General features: G+C 46.0%; 1 protein-coding gene across 1 annotated transcript in view; it reads right to left on the bottom strand.

The window, feature by feature from the left end:
- Positions 1 to 23,461, bottom strand: part of plxnb3 (plexin B3) — a 117,645-nt gene extending 94,184 nt beyond the window's left edge. The window contains exon 1 of the mRNA XM_038722620.1: positions 23,142 to 23,461. The gene's annotated coding sequence lies outside the window, so the exon portion shown is untranslated. The remainder of the gene's footprint in view (positions 1 to 23,141) is intronic.
- Between the last annotated feature and the right edge of the window lie 1,140 nt (positions 23,462 to 24,601).

The following is a 24,601-nucleotide window of genomic DNA, read 5'->3' on the forward strand; positions in this document are numbered from 1 at the left end:
ACGGGGGCGGGGGTTTTGCAGGAAAATGGCGGTGGAAACAAGGGAGAGGAGTTTGTTGTGTACTTAGAGGAGCAGCTAGCAAGACTTATTTTCCCTAATGTTACTCCTCCCCCTCGTTTCCACCGGCGTCTTCCTGCAACATCTCGCCTCTCACGTCATTTCACAGCGAGACTTTAGTGTCCTGTTGAAAGCAAAGGGGGTCACCGGGAGTCCCTGGTAGGGATCCTTTCCATGATGCTGTCAGACACCTGGTGGAACAGTCTGAGCCTGTCGCTGGCAACAGGAAGCTCTTTCTGTGGACGCCATTTTGACCTAAAGGAAGACGCTGCAGCCGGTTCAACTGAGCAGGTTCCAAACGTTCTGTAGCTACGAGTCATTTCAACCCCAACATGTGTGGAAAGAGGTTTAAAAATACTGACATGGTTCTTTCTAACAGTGAGGGGGGTGTTGCTGGTGAAGAAACAGAAACAAAGTGATCCAGCAAGAATGTGAAGCTGCCTGCGTGTGATTGGCTGACGCAGCGTCGGCCTGCTACAGCTGTTTCCTGTCAGGTGTCAGATTCTCTCTCTGTCAGTGTCGGGACACTGTGGCTCTTCTTCTTCTTCTTCTTATTTCATGTGTGAAGACTTTTTCTTTCAGGGTCTTCAGGAAATTAATCACGTCCCCTGAAGTGACGAAGACACAACTGTGCGTGCACGTGAGTGTGTGTGCGTGCACGTGAGCGTGTGTGCGTGCACGTGAGCGTGTGAGCGTGCACGTGAGCGTGTGAGCGTGCACGTGAGTGTATAATTGGTATCTTGGAGTGCAGCTGTCTTCAGGCGCCGGCATCAGTTACACCCCCAACTTAGAAACACACTTATATTAACACACTCTCTCTCTCAGACTGTGTAATCTGCAGCGTGATGGCAGTGACAGCACATTATTCTACAGTCTGTAATCTGGGCTGGGAGGGGGGGGATTTAAAGGAACAGTCCAACATTAGATCTGAGGATGTTCCTGTTTGCCTGCTGGATTTTAACGCCTAATATTCTAATTCTGTTTATTAAAGAGGTCATATTCTGCTTTCTGGCTTTTCTCCTTTATTGTGTTCTGCATCTTTATCTGTGCAGGTTTGTAAAGTAAAAAAACCCAAAGGGAGTTCCCGTCTCCGACAGAAAACTCTGCTCCTGAACCGAACACAGCTGGACTGTGGTCCAGCCTTTACTTCGCCCTCACGCCCTCAAACCGAGCTGGTTATTAAATTAAAATAAGGTTGGAGAGCCTGCAGGCAGTCAGAGGACATGAAGCTGTCCCTGTGATGTGGAGACGGAGCTCAGGTAAAACCTTATGAAAGGTAAACGTGTTGCAGATTAATAACTCACCGCTCTGAAACTCTGGATCCAGTCCAGGTTGGGAAGCTGGTTCTGGAACATGTACAGCTGAACCTAGTTGTGGTTACCGGCTTGTCAGGACCCGCCCTACTCTGCTTCTGATTGGCTAGTAGTCCTTATAGCTACATACTGCACATGTGCAACTGCCAACAAAGATCTAACAGAAGTGAGATCGACTCTGTAGCTAAAACAGAGCGTTCAACACACAAAAGAGGAGCTGCAGCAAAGTGCAGTCTGACAAACAGCAGTCTCTCCCGACTTTTTAACTAACTGACTCATAACAGCAGCAGCAAGTAGTGTGGTTTTCACAAAGCTTATAGCCTGGAGCGGCAGAAAGTGACGGTGAACGCCAGCGGAGGAAAATATTCTGCCAGTAAATGAACTGTGTCGGTTTCCGTGTGTCAGTCTGTTTCCCACACTGCTGGAAAAGTGAAGCCGGTTTGTGCTAGCATCTCCCCTCCCCTAAAGACTGCGCAGCTGTAGTGTTGTAGGACTCGAGGTCGGTCTCAAGACCACTTTTTGACGGTCTTGGTCTCGGACTCGACCGCATTTGCACTCGGTCTCGGTCATTGGGGACTCATTTCAAGACCAGTCCAGACCAGAACTTTGGGAAGGTCAATAAATTGCTTTTGCATTGTCTGATTTTTTTTGTTAACATCTTAACTTTGATTTGACGGAAAACGTGTTGCTTCAGATGCAACCAATGACCCTAATTAAACATGTGTTGCTCCCGGTAATGACTGCCCCCCCTCCCCCACGATGGCGACGCTTACGTCAAGTACAAACTGAGAGTAAACCGGTGCAGCCTGCAGCTCCGTCCTGCACAGACGGGTTCATCCTGAATTATTTTTCAGTTTTCAGTCTGAAAAAGTGGTTGTTGGGAAAAGAAAGGACGGAGAAGCTAATTAGTGATGCAAACTAAGCTGACGAGACGTTTCTTTTTGGATTTTAATGTGCAAATAAAATGCACCTCAGAAGGGAGGAGGTTTCTCATGTTGCCTATTTTTTATATTAATGTCTACAGATAAATGTCAGAAGCTGTAAAACGAAGACACAACAGGCAAACATGAACAGTCGTGTCTATAATGATTCTGAGGTCGTATTAACAGGGTTTCAGGGGGCGACGCCCAAAACATGCTGTGCAATAAATGTAAAATCACTGTGGAGCATCAGAACGATCAAAGTACTTCCCCCAAATCTAAAGGTCGTAGTTCCTCCCCTGCAGACTTCAGCTGTGGTTTATTCATTATCTGCTCTATTATAACTATTTGTTCAGAGATATGGTGAAAATAACGGCCCAATATGATGTGAAATTTACATATTTGACATTGGAAAAAACTGACATTTTGCTTGGGGGAGGAGCCCCAAACCCGGCGCTCACATTAAACTGGGAAAACACTGACATTTTTTGCTTTTCTAATGTTCGTCACGTGCTCAGGGACACAAGAGCGATGCTGCGGAGACGGTTTTATATTCATGTCTAATAAACACTCCTGTTTCTTCTTATTTATATCTGCGTGAACCAAACAAAGAAAAACACTCTTCTTCCTCTCTCAGCGCTCATCACACGCCGTCCAGTCTGTTATCTGCCAGCGAGCCGCGTTGATCCTGTTATCAGGCCTTCAAGTCAACAAGGTAAAGAGACAGACAGGCGGTCAGACAGACAGACAGGCAGGCGGTCAGACAGGCGGTCAGACAGACAGACAGACAGGCGGTCAGACAGACAGACAGGCAGGCGGTCAGACAGACAGACAGACAGGCGGTCAGACAGACAGACAGGCAGGCGGTCAGACAGACAGACAGACAGGCGGTCAGAAAGACAGACAGACAGACAGGCGGTCAGACAGACAGACAGGCGGTCAGAAAGACAGACAGACAGACAGGCAGGCGGTCAGACAGACAGGCGGTCAGACAGACAGACAGGCAGGCGGTCAGACAGACAGGCGGTCAGACAGACAGACAGACGGTCAGACAGACAGACAGGCGGTCAGACAGACAGACAGGCGGTCAGAAAGACAGACAGGTGGTCAGAAAGACAGACAGGTGGTCAGAAAGACAGACAGACAGACAGGCGGTCAGACAGGCGGTCAGACAGACAGACGGTCAGAAAGACAGACAGACAGACAGACGGTCAGACAGACAGACAGACAGACAGACGGTCAGACAGACAGAGACAGACAGACAGGCGGTCAGACAGGCAGACAGGCGGTCAGACAGGCAGACAGACAGACAGGCGGTCAGACAGACAGACAGGCGGTCAGACAGACAGACAGGCGGTCAGAAAGACAGACAGACAGGCGGTCAGACAGACAGACAGGCGGTCAGACAGACAGACAGGCGGTCAGACAGACAGGCGGTCAGACAGACAGACAGGCGGTCAGAAAGAAAGACAGACAGACAGGCGGTCAGACAGACAGGCGGTCAGACAGACAGACAGGCGGTCAGAAAGAAAGACAGACAGACAGGCGGTCAGACAGACAGACAGACAGACAGGCGGTCAGACAGACAGACAGGCGGTCAGAAAGAAAGACAGACAGACAGGCGGTCAGACAGGCAGACAGACAGACAGGCGGTCAGACAGACAGACAGGCGGTCAGACAGGCAGACAGGCGGTCAATAACAACTCACAGCTTCAGATCGCAAACCTGATCACTGCCTGTCAACACTAAAACACACACCAGCAGCATCTCGTCAGGACTCTCCACTTCCTGTTTCAGAGCATCACTGAAAACCACATCATAACAACAACAACATCTGAAGGGAAAATCCAGACCGCAGTCTTTAACGTCTCTGAGCGGCAGCGAGCTGAACAGGTAGACTCAGACTGCAGGCCGCCATTTCAATTTAATTCAAGACCTTTAGTTGTCCAAGAGACGCGATGCGTTTTCGGCAGTAGCCGAAATTAGACTTCATGCCCTAAATATAAAACATGGAGAGAAAAACACTTCCCAAATATACCCAGAATTCAAATCAGACGCTCAGAAACTCCCGTTTACTGGGAGAAATGCCAGAACGCCAAATCATGGCAGCAAAATGTGTCTCTAAATATTTTAATTGTTCTGTAAACTTTTAGTTTGTTTGTTTTTTTACATTTGATACTTGATTTTTCTTTTTCTTTGATACCGATTATTTGTTTACTAATATAGTTTCTTTACTGATCCTAAACATTACGTTACTACTGACCTATGGCACACACATTTTTTCCATTTAGTTATTTTTTTTTCATATTTACTATTTTTTGTTTATTTTTAAATATTTTTTATTTTAACACACTTTTACTGTTTTATTTATTTTATTTAGTGAACTGTTTGTTCTTTTGTATTATATTTTAAGCTTTATTGTTGTTTGACAGCCATGCCAATAAAGCTGAATTGAATTGACAAACACAACAACAATGACAGCGTCAACAACATAAAAGTTCAGGTGCACCTTATGTGCAGATGTTGTTCTTCACAGAGTCGAACTGACTCAATAAAAGGTTTATAAAACAGCGTCATCAGGGATCTGCTCACCTGGAACTTGGCTAGAGACGCTGCTGACTTTTCTTACTCGGCACGTCTGTGTCGAAGGTCAGCTTATTCACTCGGTAATGATTTCTAAATATGACTGAACATGTTCGACCTCTTTTTCTTTAGCGAAGCTGCAGGAGCCCTGAATGGTTTTGTTTTGATTCTTCTTCTTCCTTCTTTTTCTCCGCTAAAAGTGTTTCCGAAGTGTCACCAAAATTGGCACGTAGGCTGCAAATTCCACCCACTACTCAGGCAAAAAAAAAATGGCCCTCATAGACCTCATGGTGGCGCTATAACAATCAACTTAGCGTTTTTGCAATTATCTCGAAAACGTCTTCGTTTAGAGTCGAACTTCTTTCATTATTTTAATCTCTGGATTCATCTGCATCTTTGCTCCGATTGTCTTTTCTCTAAAAAGTATTTTTGTGAACTCGTCGCCAATCGACCTGAAACTTTGGCAGGATCATCTACGGACGTCGCTGATCAAAAGTTATCAAAAGAATTTTTCTTTGAAAAGAAAATCGGCTTAAGCTATTGTCACCAAACTCGACGCGTCTGCTCAGATGCTCGGCCCGAGCTTCGCTCAGCAGTCCTGGCATATTCTTCCACTAGGGGGCGCTACACTTCAGTTTATACCTCGTAATTCGCAGGATGGATTTGTACGAAATTCGGTTTGTACGATCCCGGGTCACTACTCAGCTGATGTATTAATTTGGTAATGATTGCGTAAAGTGGGCGTGGCTTATTACAAGAAATGTACATTTCTAGACATTTCTCATTCTTAACTTAAAAAAATCTAAGAAAATCATCCGTAAGTCCTCGAGAGCTGAAAACGTTTGCTTCACTGCAACTTATGGCCAACTCAGAAGTCAGTCACTCTATATTTTTCAGAATATGCTAAATCAATTAACATCTACATCTCCACAAGTCTTTCTTCAAACGCCGCCAAACTGGACAGAGTCATTTCCAGATGGCCGATATCAAGTGTTTCAAAGGGTTTTCAGATCAATCGGTGAGTCTGCAGTGATATTCAGCAGAATGATGTGAGAGGTTTTTCAGAATTTTCTCACCACCATCTTGACTGTTGTAAGCGTTTTAAAGAGGTGGTATTCTGTTTTTTCCCTCTCCTTTATTGAGTCATATCTCTTTTTTGTGCTGTAACAGGTTTGCAAGTGAAAAAGCCCAAAGTGAGTTCCCATCTCCCACAGAAAACTCTGCTCTGAACTGAAAACAGCTGGTTTGTAGTCCAGCCCTTCACTTCCTTTACTTGTGACGTCACAATGAAAACGCGTCATAAAGCTCGCCGAGCGGCTAGCGGGGTCAGGCACGCCCGCAAACCAAGCTAGTCTGAGCGGAGGCCCTTTGGCTCAACTCGCCTTTGTTTGGGTTTCCATTGTAGAAATTTTGTACTTGTTCCTGCTTCCAGGTACTTTTTTCATATCACCTCCGTCGAGGATCCGAGCGAGCTGAGGGAAACTAAAATGTAACGTGAAAACACGACAGACTGCTGATTGGTCACTAAATCCACTTTGAGGTGAGAAATCAGCTGAAAATTGACAGTTTTACGAGAAGTGATGGCGGAACAAAAATGAGTTGAGGAACTATGCGAGTGGCGGCAGGGGAAGCCTGCTGTGACCCGCGGGAGGAGCGTGTGAGGCCGGCCAGCCGCCCGCTCACAGAGCCCTCTGCTCCCGCCGTCACACAGACCGCTGCAGCAACAACGGCAGAGGAAAACACAGCTGGAAGCTTTTCATACCGCTTATCTGTCTTTACATTCTGAGGAAGGTTCAAACGCTTTAACTTTAAAAAGAGAAAGCTGTGTGGATCGCTGGTGTGTGTGTCGCATTGAACGTTACGTCGCAGCAGTTGTGTGGCGTCGCTATGACAACAAGCTACGTATCTCTGGGTACTATCTGCAATTGAAAACGGAGCAGGGCCGAGTAGAGTCCAGTCTATCGATTTGCGCTACGGTAGCATTTTTCAGCAAGGCAGCAGAGATCGTCAAAACACCGGCAACAGTTCAACGTTTAGTCCTAAAGACGATGCAACTCTGGAAATTCACAATCACAACCTGTAAGTTTGCTTGATTGGTTGTGAATTATATTTAAAATAAACACGGTAATGTAACTTCACAGACTGTTAAAGTGCGGAGTTGTTGTCAACGTTGGCTAACGCAGATAAAGTTAAGCTATAATGCTGATGTTACACCTGATGTGAAAGCTGCTGAGCAAACGTTCAAATTGTTTGGCCAATTTTTATGTAAAACTGATGTTGTGGACTTGAGAGTAACTTATACCATCTGTTACGGTCTCAGTCTGAAGCGGCTTTGATTTGGATCACACTACCTTGTTTCTTACGACCCGCCCTTCTCTGCTTCTGATTGGCTTGTAGTCCTTACCTGGGAACTGCACATGTGCAACTCCCAACAAAGATTTTGTACAAGTAAGATGCATCACTCTGTAGCTCAGGAGCGGAGCGTCCAACACAGGGTGAGAAGAGGAGCTGCAGCAATGTGCAGGATGAGAAAAATATGGTGTTTTTTGAAAATTAAACCACGTAAACCTGTTCTGGTACAACCCCTAAATAAGATTCTGAACCTGAAAATGAGCAGAACACCACCTCTTTAAGTTTAAACTGACAAAACTATGCGGCTCTGGCACATGTGACGTCACCACCTGAAGCTGTGAGAAGGTGAGTGGAAACAGCTTCTGACCAGCAGCTCAGTCACTCACCTGCTCTGGAGATCTGCAGGGTTCAAACCTCCAGGTGAGCCAGTCAGACGTGCCGACAACAGGGGTGTTCAGATCATAGTGAGTCTAAGGTCACTATTTTATTTGGATCCTGTGACACTTTCTTCTCATTTTTCTCTGCTAAACTGAGTTTGTGCAGCTCAAACTTTAAATCTTGGAAACACAAAATGTCGCAGGTGGGTTGAACATTTCACCCAGTAGTCAGGTACATATAATGACACTGATCTCAAGGTGATGCTCTAAAAATCCAGTATGCGTTTCCCCCATTATCTCCAAATTCTTTCATCACTTTAATCTCTGAAGTCGTCTGCGTCTGTTCTTCTCTTCTGAAAGTTTCATATGTTGCGTTTTTCGCGATCATCGCCGCTCGCAGCTATATTTTAGTGTTTTCAGGACCTGGATGGTGGCTTTTAATAAAAACTCAATTTGAGGAGAAATAAACTAAAAGAATGGAAACAGTAACAAATCAGAAATACTTCACAAAGAGTTCTTATTCCCAGAGCGTCAAATAGCTTTTGGTACCTAAACTTAACCAAACTCACAAAGTTAACTACTAAAAGTCTAAGCAGACTTTATTATTATTATTATTGGCTATAATATACATAAATATTATATAATTGATACAATATATATTCTTGCTCTACACGTGCAGAAACAATGCTAAAGGCTACCCAGAGCGTTAGAAAGCGACGCTGAGGGGTCTTGACTAAGCGTCCATATGTGACGCCCTGGGATGAGGACGGCTTGTAAATGATCGTACATTTCTAATTATTCAAAATTAAAATCATACAAATCCACTTGGAAACATTTCGTCCACAGTCAAAGCCTTTCTCTTCTGGGCAGATCAATACATCCTCGCTACTGATGGACTGTCAACACTGAACCTCGGTGCTGTCAATAAAGCTTTAGGAGCCAGTTGAATGAACTTCATCCTGTCGTTTTGTTCCTCTTTGTTCACAGACCGACTAAATAAAACCTCCCTGTTGAAGCCCGACTGTTCATTAACACTGTTCACCCCGAGTCTTTCAATAAAGTTCATTTAAATTCCCCTCCTTTTGTTCAGCCAGTCTTTGTTAGCGGAGCTCATTTCAATAAAGACACCAGTCAGAGCCTGGCGTTTCAATAAAAACTGTTCCAACTGCTGCTGAAGAGACCACGTCTGTGGTGCCGCTTGTATTTAAATACCCAGAAGGCCTTGCACACATCACATCAGCTGATGTTACCGCAGAGCTGAAGACAAGAAAACTCTTCTGAAGAGTCTTCATACAGTGTTCAGAACATCCTGACCATGTTTCAGACTTAAAAGTTAAAAAAGTAAAGTTTTGATTTCTTAAAGTCTTTATTTAGTTCAGTCTGAAGGAAAAGCTGAAAATGTAAAAACTGTACAAACCAAAAAATGTTTTAATTACCAACATTTTGGCCAGAAACCAAAGATTTGGACCCCAAAATTGAGGTAAAACCCCCACATGTGAGCCACAAAAAGGAAATTCAGCTACACAAGTGACATTTAGATTTCCGGGTCTGAAAGTGAAGCTCCTTAAACCTGCGTCCTCTCCAGCGGCCAGCAGGGGGGCGACTTAAACCTGCGTCCTCTCTAGCAGCCAGCAGGTGGCGACTTAAACCTGCGTCCTCTCTAACAGCCAGCAGGGGGGCGACTTAAACCTGCGTCCTCTCTAACAGCCGGCAGGGGGGCGACTTAAACCTGCGTCCTCTCCAGCAGCCAGCAGGGGGGCGACTTAAACCTGCGTCCTCTCTAGCAGCCAGCAGGTGGCGACTTAAACCTGCGTCCTCTCTAACAGCCAGCAGGGGGCGACTTAAACCTGCGTCCTCTCCAGCAGCCAGCAGGGGGCGACTTAAACCTGCGTCCTCTCCAGCAGCCAGCAGGGGGCGACTTAAACCTGCGTCCTCTCCAGCAGCCAGCAGGGGGCGACTTAAACCTGCGTCCTCTCTAGCAGCCAGCAGGTGGCGACTTAAACCTGCGTCCTCTCTAACAGCCAGCAGGGGGCGACTTAAACCTGCGTCCTCTCTAACAGCCAGCAGGGGGCGACTTAAACCTGCGTCCTCTCTAACAGCCAGCAGGGGGGCGACTTAAACCTGCGTCCTCTCTAGCAGCCAGCAGGGGGGCGACTTAAACCTGCATCCTCTCTAGCAGCCAGCAGGGGGGCGACTTAAACCTGCGTCCTCTCTAACAGCCAGCAGGGGGCGACTTAAACCTGCGTCCTCTCTAGCAGCCAGCAGGGGGCGACTTAAACCTGCGTCCTCTCCAGCAGCCAGCAGGGGGGCGACTTAAACCTGCGTCCTCTCTAGCAGCCAGCAGGTGGCGACTTAAACCTGCGTCCTCTCTAACAGCCAGCAGGGGGGCGACTTAAACCTGCGTCCTCTCTAACAGCCAGCAGGGGGCGACTTAAACCTGCGTCCTCTCTAGCAGCCAGCAGGGGGCGACTTAAACCTGCGTCCTCTCTAGCAGCCAGCAGGGGGCGACTTAAACCTGCGTCCTCTCCAGCAGCCAGCAGGGGGCGACTTAAACCTGCGTCCTCTCTAGCAGCCAGCAGGGGGCGACTTAAACCTGCGTCCTCTCCAGCGGCCAGCAGGGGGCGACTTAAACCTGCGTCCTCTCTAGCAGCCAGCAGGGGGCGACTTAAACCTGCGTCCTCTCCAGCGGCCAGCAGGGGGCGACTTGAACCTGCGTCCTCTCTAGCGGCCAGCAGGGGGCGACTTAAACCTGCGTCCTCTCTAGCAGCCAGTAGGGGGCGACTTAAACCTGCATCCTCTCTAGCAGCCAACAGGGGGCGACTTAAACCTGCATCCTCTCCAGCAGCCAGCAGGGGGCGACTTAAACCTGCGTCCTCTCTAGCAGCCAGCAGGGGGCGACTTAAACCTGCATCCTCTCTAGCAGCCAACAGGGGGCGACTTAAACCTGCGTCCTCTCTAGCAGCCAGCAGGGGGCGACTTAAACCTGCATCCTCTCCAGCGGCCAGCAGGGGGCGACTTAAACCTGCGTCCTCTCCAGCGGCCAGCAGGGGGCGACTTAAACCTGCGTCCTCTCTAGCGGCCAGCAGGGGGCGACTTAAACCTGCGTCCTCTCTAGCGGCCAGCAGGGGGCGACTTAAACCTGCGTCCTCTCTAGCGGCCAGCAGGGGGCGACTTAAACCTGCGTCCTCTCCAGCGGCCAGCAGGGGGCGACTTAAACCTGCATCCTCTCCAGCAGCCAGCAGGGGGCGACTTAAACCTGCGTCCTCTCTAGCAGCCAGCAGGGGGCGACTTAAACCTGCGTCCTCTCTAGCAGCCAACAGGGGGCGACTTAAACCTGCATCCTCTCCAGCAGCCAGCAGGGGGCAACTTAAACCTGCATCCTCTCCAGCAGCCAGCAGGGGGCGACTTAAACCTGCGTCCTCTCTAGCAGCCAGCAGGGGGCGACTTAAACCTGCGTCCTCTCTAGCAGCCAGCAGGGGGCGACTTAAACCTGCATCCTCTCTAGCAGCCAACAGGGGGCGACTTAAACCTGCGTCCTCTCTAGCAGCCAGCAGGGGGCGACTTAAACCTGCATCCTCTCCAGCGGCCAGCAGGGGGCGACTTAAACCTGCGTCCTCTCCAGCGGCCAGCAGGGGGCGACTTAAACCTGCGTCCTCTCTAGCGGCCAGCAGGGGGCGACTTAAACCTGCGTCCTCTCCAGCGGCCAGCAGGGGGCGACTTAAACCTGCGTCCTCTCTAGCGGCCAGCAGGGGGCGACTTAAACCTGCGTCCTCTCCAGCGGCCAGCAGGGGGCGACTTAAACCTGCGTCCTCTCTAGCGGCCAGCAGGGGGCGACTTAAACCTGCGTCCTCTCCAGCGGCCAGCAGGGGGCGACTTAAACCTGCGTCCTCTCTAGCGGCCAGCAGGGGGCGACTTAAACCTGCGTCCTCTCCAGCGGCCAGCAGGGGGCGACTTAAACCTGCGTCCTCTCTAGCAGCCAACAGGGGGCGACTTAAACCTGCATCCTCTCCAGCAGCCAGCAGGGGGCGACTTAAACCTGCATCCTCTCCAGCAGCCAGCAGGGGGCGACTTAAACCTGCGTCCTCTCTAGCAGCCAGCAGGGGGTGACTCCAGCGGCTGTCTGAGAAAATGTTTCTACTTGTCAGCTGATTTATTCCCTCAGTAAACACTTTCCTGATGAGTTTCTGGTCTCAGTCGCTAGTTTCAAGTCTTCTTCAACACAGCATGATGTTCATTTAGTAAATTATGGTCCCATTTAGAGGAACAGAGACCAGGAAGCAGGGGAGGCTTTAGGGCGGGGCTACAAGCTGATTGATAACCAGGATAGAGGCGACTCGTATCCGCTGCTCTGTGTAAATTTAACCAGCGCCGCTGAAAAAGCTCATCAGGAGTCGGCTGCTCATTTTTCAGGAAGTACGTTTAGTTTTAAGCCTGTTTGTCGCTAGCTAAAATTAGCATCCAAGCTAATATCACAGTTAACGTGAATTACAGATACACCTTGCTAACCAAGCTAACTAGCTCCACCCTCTCATCCAAATATGGTCACGTTTGGTTCCAAAACAACAAGATGGCCAAAATGCCAGACTGGAGGTTTAAAACATTAGTCCACAAACCAGCGGGGGCGTTTTGCCGGCTCCGCCCACTTCTTTTATTCTGTCTAACCCTGAGAATTTAGGTAAGCTGTGACCTGAGTTTGTCCTGCTGGCATCCGGCATCCGTGTGAACGTGATGTTTCATGTCCTGCTGTTACGCTGTGATTGGTCAGTCTGGCTGTCAATCAAATTTAGTCTCTGTAAACGTTATGTTGACGGTTCAAAGTCTGAGGAAGATCCTCCGAAATAAAAGCGTTCCTCATCTCTGTCTTTGAGGGTAACGTTCATCGACATCAGCTGGAAACATGCCAACTACATTACCCAGAATCCTGATGCACTTTGCTGCGTATTACTGCCAATAAAGTTTTTACTCTGAACTGTCCAGCATGGATGAGGACAGAAAACCGGAGAAAGTAAAGAAAGACAGGAAGTCAGCTGTTTGTCGCAGGAAGTGTGTTTCTGTCTGAAGCTGGACGGGAAACACATGCACACGCACACACTGAATAACAAAAACAGGGACAGTTGGAGCTGGTCGGCAGCCTGCAGGCACAGCTCAGGGCCTGAAAATACACTTCCACCATGTCAACGTATGTAAAAAATAAATATTATTAAATCTTTATATAATGCAGTTAATATTGACTGAGATACACACACTGACTGGTTCCTGGCTGACTGGTTCTGTACTGACTGGTTCTGTACAGGTTCCAGGCTGACTGGTTCTGTACTGACTGGTTCTGTACTGACTGGTTCTGTACAGGTTCCAGGCTGACTGGTTCTGTACAGACAGGTTCTGTACTGACTGGTTCTGTACTGACTGGTTCTGTACAGGTTCCAGGCTGACTGGTTCTGTACTGGTTCCTGGCTGACTGGTTCTGTACTGACTGGTTCTGTACTGGTTCCTGGCTGACTGGTTCTGTACTGACTGGTTCTGTACAGGTTCCAGGCTGACTGGTTCTGTACTGACTGGTTCTGTACTGGTTCCTGGCTGACTGGTTCTGTACTGACTGGTTTCTGGTTCTTCAGGCGTTCTGACTTCACTTGAACATCAAAGAGAATATTTCATCACAGCTGATTATAAACACACATGTTGGTTCTCCCGTCGTTCTGAGGTCTCGCTCTGCTCGCCGTCAGCTACACTCCTCATCACCACGGTTACCCCACCGTCTCCATGGAAACCTCGACCATCAGAGGGACACGGCTGACTTCAACCATAAAGACGGTTTCAGCCCTCTCTGTGTCCTGCTGGACCCACACTTTACCCTAAAACTAAACCTGGTCTTTAAACTAAACCCAGACATAGTAGCAATACACCCGAGACTAATCCCAGTCCTGAGACAAAGACCTCGGTCAGGTCCCCAAAGATGATTTCCTTCATAGCAGCAATACGTTGAGTAAAAATACTCAACAAAATGTAGTAGAAATCTTCCTCATGCAGCAGAAAGGCTCCTGTTCAATAAGATTATTTTCACTATTGATTAACCTATTGATTATTTTCTTAATTAACCAGTGTGAACTGTCCGACTCTGACGTCTTCAGATGTAGACATTTAGATTTCCGGGTCTGAAAGTGACCAGAACTCGAAGAGATCCAGTTTACTGTGACATACAACTCACAAAGATTCATTCTTCTGATATCATTAGTAAAAAATATTAACTTTTTCATTACAGTTTATTTTATCAGGCAAGTTAAATAAGAACAGATTCTTCTTTACTATAAACGGCCTGGCAGGAGACAAAGGCCTCCTGTAGGGATTAAATAACATAAACAGAAGAGGCAACAACAAACCTTGAAAACCAGGTTCAGGGACACCAAGAAACCAAAGGAAAGAATCACAAAACAAGAAACATTAACTGAGACGTACGCTAATATACGAACAAGTTTGAACCAAGGAGGAACCTCCGGGTCTGAAAGTGAAGCTCCTTAAACCTGCGTCCTCTCCAGCGGCTGCAGGAAGAAGTGTGATTGTATAGAAGTCTGTGAGAAAATGTTTCTACTTGTCAGCTGATTTATTCCCTCAGTAAACTCTTTCCTGATGAGTTTCTGGTCTCAGTCGCTAGTTTCAAGTCTTCTTCAACACAGCATGATGTTCATTTAGTAAATTATGGTCCCATTTAGAGGAACAGAGACCAGGAAGCAGGGGAGGCTTTAGGGCGGGGCTACAAGCTGATTGACAAGTCGCTACCATGGCAACCTGTCAATCAGGATAGAGGCGACTCGTATCTGATGCTCTGTTTACATTTAAGCAGCGCTGCCGAAAAAGCTCATCAGGAGTCGGCTGCTCATTTTTCAGTAAGTACGTTTAGTTTTAAGCCTGTTTGTCGCTAGCTAAAATTAGCATCCCAGCTAATATCACAGTTATTGTGAATTACAGATGCACCTTGCTAACCAAGCTAGCTAGCTCCACCCTGTCGTCCAAATATGGTCACGTCTGGCTCAAAAAACTACTGAAAAAAAAAAAAGAAGGTGGGTAGAACCTCCGGTGAATTGGCAACGGTATTTTCTATGCTAACTAACAAAGAGGCTAAGTATTTTTCGGATAATTTCCTCATATTTTTTTTTATATAGTTGCAAATCTTTATGAGCTCAGGGACAACATGTGCTGTTCGTGGTTGTACATATAACCGGACAAAGCTAATGCAGTGGCTTAAACGTGAGTAAAATTAAATCGGAGTGTTCCTGCCAACGATGGTACAGTTTCGCCTCCCAGAAGGCGACAAATCAAGAACAATATGGCTGAAGAATTTAAACTTAAATGAGACTATACTGCATTTCCAGTCCTATATTGTAGTTGTGTGACTGCTGTAGGGCAGCTTTGCATGATTCTAAGTTTTAAAAAAAACATTTCTTATCTTATACTGGCAAATGACCATATATGGAAATCCGGCTCGGAATGACATCATACCGTGCCATTGGTAGAAAAGCAGTTTAAAACAGAGCGTTCAGAACAGGCGGATATCTGAGGTTTTGGCAAACAGGGATTTCTTTTAATACTTTAACCTCATTATTTGAAGCTTTGGTCGTGTTTAACATGAACATCCAACACTGGAACATTGTAGAAATGCCAGAAAATATGAAAAAGCATAAACAGGTCCACTTTAAAAAAAGACCCCCAAAACCTGTTTGTGTGCTCGTTTCACTTCGTTGAAAAGAAGCCAACACAGGATAACCAGTACCCAACGCACCGGAGAAGAGACGGCGACCCGGGACTCAAAAGGTCACAACAACAGGTAACGTTAACACTAATGTAAAGTCAACTAGCGTGCTAGTTCTGTTTATACGGACACGTGATTACAGGCTTTTTAGTAATTAGATACTTCTCGCCACTGATCCTGGACAAGCTGTAAAACTATATAACAAGAAGCAGAAAGTGATGACTCCACCTTCCTGTCTGTCTGCCGGGCAGCGAGACAGCTGGTTAGCAGCATGTGTGTGTGCGTTGACTCCACGGGGAGCGATCGAGAGAAACCAGCTCCTTTATGGATTATTAATATCACCTCCAGCTACACACACAGTCAGTGTGTGTGTGATCTGACACACACACACACACACACACACGGGGGAGGATGGGGGAGGTGTGTGTGTGTGTGTGTGTGTGGCGGGGTAATGTGTTGGGGGGGAGCAGTTGGTGCGATCAAGGACGCTTCGTTCACACTCCACTCGACTGAGTGTGTGTGTTTGTATAATCTGTTCGGAGGCCACGCCCTAATCTGTGATCAACAATAGACCCCCCCCCTCCCCCAGCAGCCCCCCCAGCAGCCCCCCCCACACCTCCACCCACCCGCTCATCTTTGTGAGTTTCTTATTTGTTTCAAGTCATCCTGCGGTCGCCCTCCAAATCCCCCCCATCCCCTCCTCCTCCTCTCAGTCCTGTCAGTTCAGGTTCAGGGCGTCACAGACACATCAAGAAACATCAAACACACTCTGATTCAGAAGATGTGTGTGTGTGTGTTACCTGTGTGTGTGTGTGTGTGTGTGTGTGTGTGTCTGTCTGTCTGTGTGTGTGTCTGTCTGTGTGTGTTTGTTAAAACGATGCAGAAGTAAACTTAGTAAAGTGGCCTCTGCTTCACTGAACCTGGTTTTTGTTCCAGGGCTGAAACCGTGAGTCAATCAACAGGAAGTTCAGGGGCTATTTTCATAATAAAAGTCTTATTTTCAGTGGTGTGACTCTGGGTCTTCCAGGTCCCGGTGTGTCCAGGCGAGGTGAGTCAGAGGCAGCTGCCCTTCACTCGGCCCCCCTCTGGTTCCTCTCTGAAGTATTTTCTGAGTAAATCTTTTGGTTCCAGCTCCTCAAACGTGGAAACTTTCAGGTTTTCTGAACGTGAAGGGAATTTTAGAGGCCGTGTGATTGAAGGTCAGTGGAAAGATGAGATTAGAAATTAACTTTGAGGGATGGAAAGAGTTCTAGAATATTTTATTATTCAAAAATCAATGTGAACGATGTCGTTTTGATCTGTTAAATTAAAGAACATAATGAGGCTGCAATGTAAAGTGTATCATCACAACACAGAGCTCCAACAAAATCTATTTCAAGTCTGTAGACGCCGTAACTGATACACTTCAAAGACCAGATCAGGATCAGGGTACCCCAAAGACTACATAATAACCAGGGTACTCCTAAGACCAGATCATTATAAGAGTACTGCAAAGACCTGATCAAACCCGATTACCCAAAAGACCACATCACAACTGGGATACCCCAAAGACTAGATCAAACTGGAGTTCTCCAAAGACCAGATCACTCCTACGCTTCACATTTCTTTACTCCAAAGACCAGATCCCTACGTTCACATCCGTAACACGCTTATCCAACATGAAACAGTTCTGTGAGAATTTATTTAAAACTTAAGAAAAACATCTTAAATGTGATTCAGGAGGAGATGAAGTCACCGCACACAGAAACACACACGCACTCCCTGCTGGTTCACGTCAGCAGCAGGCGGCCGCTGGCCGAGAGTCCCGGGGGAATCGAACCAACAACTCTTTCATCTGCAGGAACAGATGAATCTCACACACACACACACACACACACACAGTAACACCATCGACTGTATAGAAAGATGGCCGCCGCATTTCCACTTCCTCCCTCTGTACTAAATGAAGCTAAAACATTCTGGATACCGGCGCTGCCTTTCTGCGCTGGTGTCGAGGTCACGCCCACACACCCGGTCGACCCAATCACAGCAGGGCTCAGCTGTCAATCACGACGTGAAACCCCACGCATCAAATAACTACAGTAAAACTTAGATTAAAAGCAGAGTAGACGCCTGTCCCTTTAACTGACCTGGTGTGGCGACACGTTTTGACAAATAAATGCAGGTCTCTGGATGTATAAAACTGCTTCAAGCCCACCGGGTTGCAATATTCACACTGGTTTAAATAAACTGTAGCAGCCTATTTCCCATCTTTACTGAGCGAGGGCTGTGAGGGAAAGGAATTAAAGGCCTGTCCCAAATAAAGGCCGGGTGAGTTCAGTGACTAAAGTAAATAAAAGCCTGGGCTATTTAATTAAGTTTTACGGTAATTAAATCTGAAAAATTAACACTTAAACAAACATCAGCATGATGAGAACGACATAATATATCAAGATCAAGATGTTTTGGCTTCACGTTTAAGGATCATTAGCATAAAGACTGAAAACAGGACTAGAAAAAGGGGGAAACAGCTAGTTTAGCATAGCATAAATACTAGATTCAAAGGGAAACAGCTAGCTTAGCTTAAAGATTGGAAACGAAGGAAACAGCTAGCTTAGCTGAACCTAAAGACAGGAAACAGGCAGAATTGCTAGCTTAGCTTAGCATAATGACTGGAAACATGCTGAATGGCTAACTTAGCTTAGCATAGAGACTGGAAACAGAGGGAAACAAACAGTTAGCTTAGCTTAGCATAAAGACTGGAAACAGGGAGAACTGCTTCCATGTTTTATCTCGTTTGTTTCATAAAGTGTAAAATCTACAAATGGTTGTTTTACAGGAAGTTATGTGTCTGACTATTTCCTGGTCGGGACTCCAGGACGTTTCTGGTCCCGATGAGTTTAAATACTCCTGGTTTGTTTGTAAAAAGTCAGCATGAACACGAAGAGGACAAAACTAAATCATACGAACGGATCGGTTTTAATGTTTGAGATAAAAAACAAAAACAAAATGAAACAACAACAACAACAACAACACACACACACAGAAACAGCAGCACCTGTGCTGGTATGTGATCATACATAATACATGACAACATACTCCCCTGAGCGCACACACAGAACAGAGTGTGTAAAGTTGAGTTAAACAGATGGTCGAGCAGATTGTATCAAAAACTGACTGCTAATCTCACACACACACACACACACACACACACACACACACACGTCTTGTTGGGGGTTAAAGGAAACTTCCACTCAAACAAAGTCTCCATCTGTTCGTCTTAAAGCCAAAAAACAAAAACTAACAACAAACAAACAAACAAACAAACATCTGACGTTTGGCTGAAACTGATCCCGGGTCAGTTTGATGTTTCTCTGATAGAAACTGATGATCTGTGAGAATCTCTTGAGTATCAAACAGCTGATTCAGGATCAGTACTGACGAGGCTGCTGCTGCTGCTGCTCAAACATTTTATTTATTAACACGTTAGTCCTTTAACTTAAAACTTTTAATACTGAATATGTTTGTTGTTGTTGTTGTTGTTTCACAGACTGACAGATTCGTTCTTAACAGAAAAAATGGATCACTGACGAAAGACAGCAGGTGAAATTTAGGTGATAATGAAATATACACGTCAGAGCGAGGGGGCTGCCATGTAGCGCGCCGCCCCGAGAGGTTGGGGGTTCAGGGGCTTGCCTAACGCCTCCTTCGGCAGGGCCCAGGAGGTGAACTGGCACCTCTCCAGCTACCGGTCCACACGTCGGCTCTCTGGCCAGAGCCGGACTCGAACCGGCGGGTCTAAGTTCTTATGGACTGAGCTGCTGCCGGTGAAAAGAGCGGTGTTAGGTGGTCGGTATTACCAGGTAGTAGTTAGGTGGCTGAGGTAGTGTCAGTTCTGCAGGGACCTAAAACTGAGACCCCAAACTTGAACAGTACCAGTGTCTCTGAGACCTGACTGAACCTGACCGGGTTCTGAGAGCCACAGCTCAATAACTCAAATATCAGACTGTGCAGTGCAGGTCAGTGTGCCCGTTAATAAAGTCTGTCGTTTCCCTGCTGCTGGAAAGAGAAGTTAGCGCCACTGTACCGCATTCAGGGGGAAACTGCTAGCTTAGCTTAGCATAAAGTCTAGAAACAGAGGGAAAAGGCTAGCTTACTTTAGCATAATCACTGGAGACAGGAAGAACTGCTAGCTTAGCTTATAACAAAGACTGGAAACAGGCAGGACTGTTAGCTTAGCATAAAGACTGGAAACAGGGTAAAACAGCTAGGTTATTGACGGAAAGTGAAGGCAGTTAGCGCCAGCAAACATCTCCACTGTACCGCATTCAGGGGGAAACTGCTAGCTTAGCTTAGCATAAAGTCTAGAAACAGAGGGAAAAAGCTAGCTTACTTTAGCATAAAGTCTGGAAACAAGTGGAACTATTAGCTTAGCATAAAGACTGGAAACAGGGTAAAACAGCTAGGTTATTGACGGAAAGTGAAGGCAGTTAGCGCCAGCAAACATCTCCCCTGTACAGCAGGTTGTTTTGGCTGCAATGTAACATTAGCTGAATTAGTAACGAAGTAATGTTAATTAGCTGCATGTCATTACTAGCTAACGTTACTTATCCAGGGTTGAGAACATCAGGTAGAAGCTAAACTGGAGTACAGCTCTGTCCTGAACATAGACTGACGTCCTGATAGTTCAATTATCTTTATGTTTTCAGAAGTCTGGTTGTTAAAGGAAGGACGGTGGTGACCAGGGAGGAGCCGAGAGATTCACACCTCTAGTAGCCAGTAATGTTTCTGAGTCTCGTGTTGTCGCGCTCGCTTGATGTTTGGCTGTTAGCAAAGTTGGCAACCTGCTAGATTTTTATTATCAATAATGCAGCTGTCCTTCGCGCTGAATTTCTCTGCCAGATATTGCGATTACGAGTCGATTTGCGATGTTTTTTTTATGAAGTTTTGCTAAAGTTCAATATTCACTGCCAGTCTATTTTTGACTGAAGCCGTGTCAAGCAGCACAGAGCACAACCAGAACCAGGCAGGAAGGAGAGAATCGGGTCGATTTTCAAAATAAAACACCCTTTGGAGACTCCCGATCGTACATTAACAATAAACACAGTTAAACAAAGAAAAGAAAGAAACGTTTTAACTACGTAGCTACTTAACCATAGTAGAAGCACAAAAATCAAGGACAACTGAAAAAATAGTTGTCAAAAAAAAGTCAGCAAAATCAGACAGGCAAAACGCTCTTATTCTGAAATGCTCCATGTGGATATGTAACGTTAGCCTGCAGAGAGTCGTTATCCGTAGTTGAAGCACACAAAATGACACATTAACAACACGTTAACGTGTAGGCTAAAGGCTCCGCTGCTGAAACACGTCAGTGTGAGATGACGCCGCTTGTGGCGGTTCAGCTGGCGCCATTATGCCACGTTTTCCTCCAGTTTCGTTTGTTGTTGTAAAACGTACGCGCCCTGCGCCCGCTCTGATTGGGGAGTACGACCGTAACACGAGGCGCATGGAGCTTGTGATTGGCGAGCAGGTCTGTCACACAAGGATGACAACTGTATAATTAACCTTCATTTTAATCGCCGTCTTCACGATTAGCTAATCGCGTTCTTTCAAATCGCAATTTCGATTTGAAAACGATTAATCGTTCAGCCCTAACACATACATACACAATCCAGTTAGCGACTCCCGCATTTTTGTCTAATGGCCCTAAAAAGAAAACACAGAGCCAGTGAAACTGATCTGTTAATAAACAGGTTTAAACATTTAGATCGATTTAAGAAGGAAAAACTACACAACACATTTAACAAACACACAGACGGGCAAATGGTTTTTACTGGTGTGAGTCCAGTTCAGTCTGACTGTGTGAACACACCGAGCTAAACCAGATTACAGCACATTAACACTGTGTGTGTGTGTGTGAGTGCAGATTAGAGGTGATTAAACAGTAATCTGAATCTGGACTCAGACTAAATCCTTCAGATTAGTCAAATGGACGTTTTCAGTTAAATAATCTTCATCACACGGATGATGATGATGATGATGATGATGTCACTGATGCCGCTTCGTGCAGGTCACATGGCCTGAGTCTTGTGAGACACTCGTCTTTTCACCAGATCTCATTCAGAAAACAACAAATTATCATTTTAATCACTGTGACCCTGAGCTGTGACTGTCAGGAGGAACAGGAATGTAGCTTTTATACAAAGAAACACATGAAGAAGAAATCCTGACGCGGTCACAGCTGCTTCCTCGAACGTCAGACATTTTTTCCTCTCATACCAGATTTCATTCACTAATTTTAAATAGTGTCAAACCACCATTAAGTACATCCAAAAAGCACAACCACAATAACCGCTACCAATAACTTATTTTTTTATAATTCACAACTCTTCACACGTTTCAATATGTTAAAATCAAAAGTTGCTTTATGAAGGTTATCATGATGCACAAGATTATTACATATACACTATAATATATATTAGAGTTGAAACATTACTCAGTCAATCAGAAATTGTTTCACTTTTTTAAGCAGAAATGGAAAATAATGTTCGCTGGTTTTTAACAGAAGTGACATTTTTAGGCTTTTTACTATTTCATGGGCAAAAAAGCAAACAAACAAAATTCTCTCTTGAACATACCATAATAATAATTTAGAGTTTATTTGTGAATGAAAACAATGAATCCTGAGAGACAACCTGCTGCAGCCGCGCAGAACTCCAGACAGAAAGTCACTTGTTTAATCAGTCAACAAGTCAGACTTTAGCCTCGCTGCCCAGAATGCACCTGTGGTTCCTAGAGTCTCCAAAAGTAGACTAGGAGCCAGAGCGTTCAGCTATCAAGCTCCTCTGGCTCAGGTGAGTCCTGAACCATCCCTTAGTTATGCTGCTATAGGCCTAGACTGCCGGGGGATTTCCCATGATGCACTGAGCTCCTCTCTCCTCCTCTTTAATGCATGTTACCATCTCCACTTATTCCTTTGTGCTGAATAAATAAAATTGTAGAACATGTTTATGTTGTGGCAGAAACAGCTGGTTTTAATCACTTTGTATTTCTGAAAAAGCAGATTGATCTACCTCTGTGTGTGCGCGCGCGCGTGGGGGGGGGGGGGGGGGGGGGGAGTTGTCCATTGTTTGTGTTCTCAGGAGGTCACGTGAGACTTCCTTTACCTAAAGTCAGCAAAGGTGGATTCTAACTTCACTTCTTCCTAAAAAAACACACTACAGCAGCAGTGTGCGTGTGTTGGAATGTCAGCTATTCAGTATGAGGCTGTGGGCTGAGCCGTGCCGTGCCAGGACAGGCTGGGAACACCCCGACACACAGAAAGACACTATTAAAACTGAAATAAAAACAGTTCCAGTTTCTGTCTCGGACACAAAAACTTTCAGAACTAAACCGAACAGGTGATTTAAATGTTCACTCTTCTTTACATTCGGCTCGCTCACAATCCACCAACCAGACTCCATTACAGAAATCTCAACTTTTTAACGCACTTATTTCCAGCCTGCGCCGCTGTGTTTTAACGGCTGTTTGATTTAAAGCCGCAGACCCGACACAGAAAACTGACATTTAACTAAACAACTAAAGCCGAATTAAAGGCCGGCTCACCTCGAGTCTGAAGACACACTGACTTATTTATTTCAGTGAAATAAAACAAAGATAACCGAGAACATTTTAAACGGTCGGATATGCAAACGGAGTTTGTCGCGGTGCTGTCACACGCCTGAAGCACTCACGCTCCTTCCTTCCTGCAGCAGCTGCAGCTCGGGACAAGTTGGAGCCGTGAAAAGGGGGGCAGTGTGATCCGGGTCAGACTCACCTGAGCTCGGCGGGCTGGTCTGCGGTCCGCCGGGGTCCAAACTGCGCTGTGAAACTTCCAGAAATCCGCAGAGATACAAACCAGCACAATCCGCACCGACAGCCGCACAACAGGTCCGACAGAGACCCCGCCCCGCTGCGCACGACGCCGGTAGGATTTTCTGGCGCTCCTAAAAAAAAAAAAGAGGTCCTGCCCGGCTGCCGGGAACCGAACCCGCAACCAGCTGCTGCCTGGCTCACATATCATACATGAAGAGAATCGATTACTGATTCTGACTCTTTGGGTTTATCTCAAAGGTGGCAAATACTCTGAGACCCAGACCTGAATCAGACTCTCTGATCGGCTCCGGTTGGGTCGCCCACTGATCAGGAGGGCGGAGGTTCGATCCCCGGCTCCTCCCGTCTGTGTGTTCAAGTGTCCTCGAGCAAAATATTCAGATAGTGTCTGTTGATTGTGTATGTGAGAGAAAGACTTGAAGATAAATACTCAATTAAAGTATAAGTACCTTTAAATGAACAGGTTCCAGCTAATGAGATTTTAAGTAAACTGAACAGATGAGAGAGGAAGACAGATTCAGCTCAGAGCTGGAAACACCTGAGTCACAGGTGTCCAGTGAGACATTTTTTGGACATTAGTAATTAGTGGCTGAATATTATTATCTGATTAGTTGTTCTGATTATTACGTCCCTTAATGAGCAGGACAACACGTGAACATGAGTCTGAGGTCTATTCATTATTCTACATATTAATAATATAAAGTGAGATTCTTACAAAGAATAAATTAATGTGTTCTCTAAATATGAGCACGAAATGTGAAGTATGTGAAACGTGAAATGGTGTGAAACGATGTGAAACGTGAAGTGTGTGAAACGTGAAGCGGTGTGAAACGATGTGAAACGTGAAGTGTGTGAAACGTGAAGCGGTGTGAAACGATGTGAAACGAGAAACGGTGTGAAACGTGAAGCGGTGTGAAACATGAACGATGTAAAACGTGAAGCGGTGTGAAACATGAACGATGTAAAACGTGAAGTGGTGTGAAGCGTGAAGCAGTTTGAAACGTGAAACTGTGTGAAACATGAACGATGTAAAACGTGAAGCAGTGTGAAACGTGAAGCAGTGTGAAACGTGAAATTGTGTGAAACATGAACGATGTAAAACGTGAAGCAGTGTGAAACGTGAAGCAGTGTGAAACATGAAACTGAGTGAAACATGTAAAGCGGTGTGAAACGTGAAACGGTGTGAAACATGAACGATGTAAAACGTGAAGCAGTGTGAAATGTGAAACTGAGTGAAACATGTAAAGCGGTGTGAAACGTGAAACGGTGTGAAACATGAACGATGTAAAACGTGAAGCAGTGTGAAACGTGAAACTATGTGAAACATGAACGATGTAAACATGAAGCAGTGTGAAACGTGAAACTGTGTGAAACATGTGAAGCGGTGTGAAACATGTAAAGCGG

The sequence above is a fragment of the Micropterus salmoides genome, unplaced genomic scaffold, assembly GCF_014851395.1.
Source record: "Micropterus salmoides isolate LMB-PRFRI ecotype aquatic unplaced genomic scaffold, ASM1485139v1 Ms_hic_scaffold_16, whole genome shotgun sequence".
NCBI lineage: Eukaryota > Metazoa > Chordata > Actinopteri > Centrarchiformes > Centrarchidae > Micropterus > Micropterus salmoides.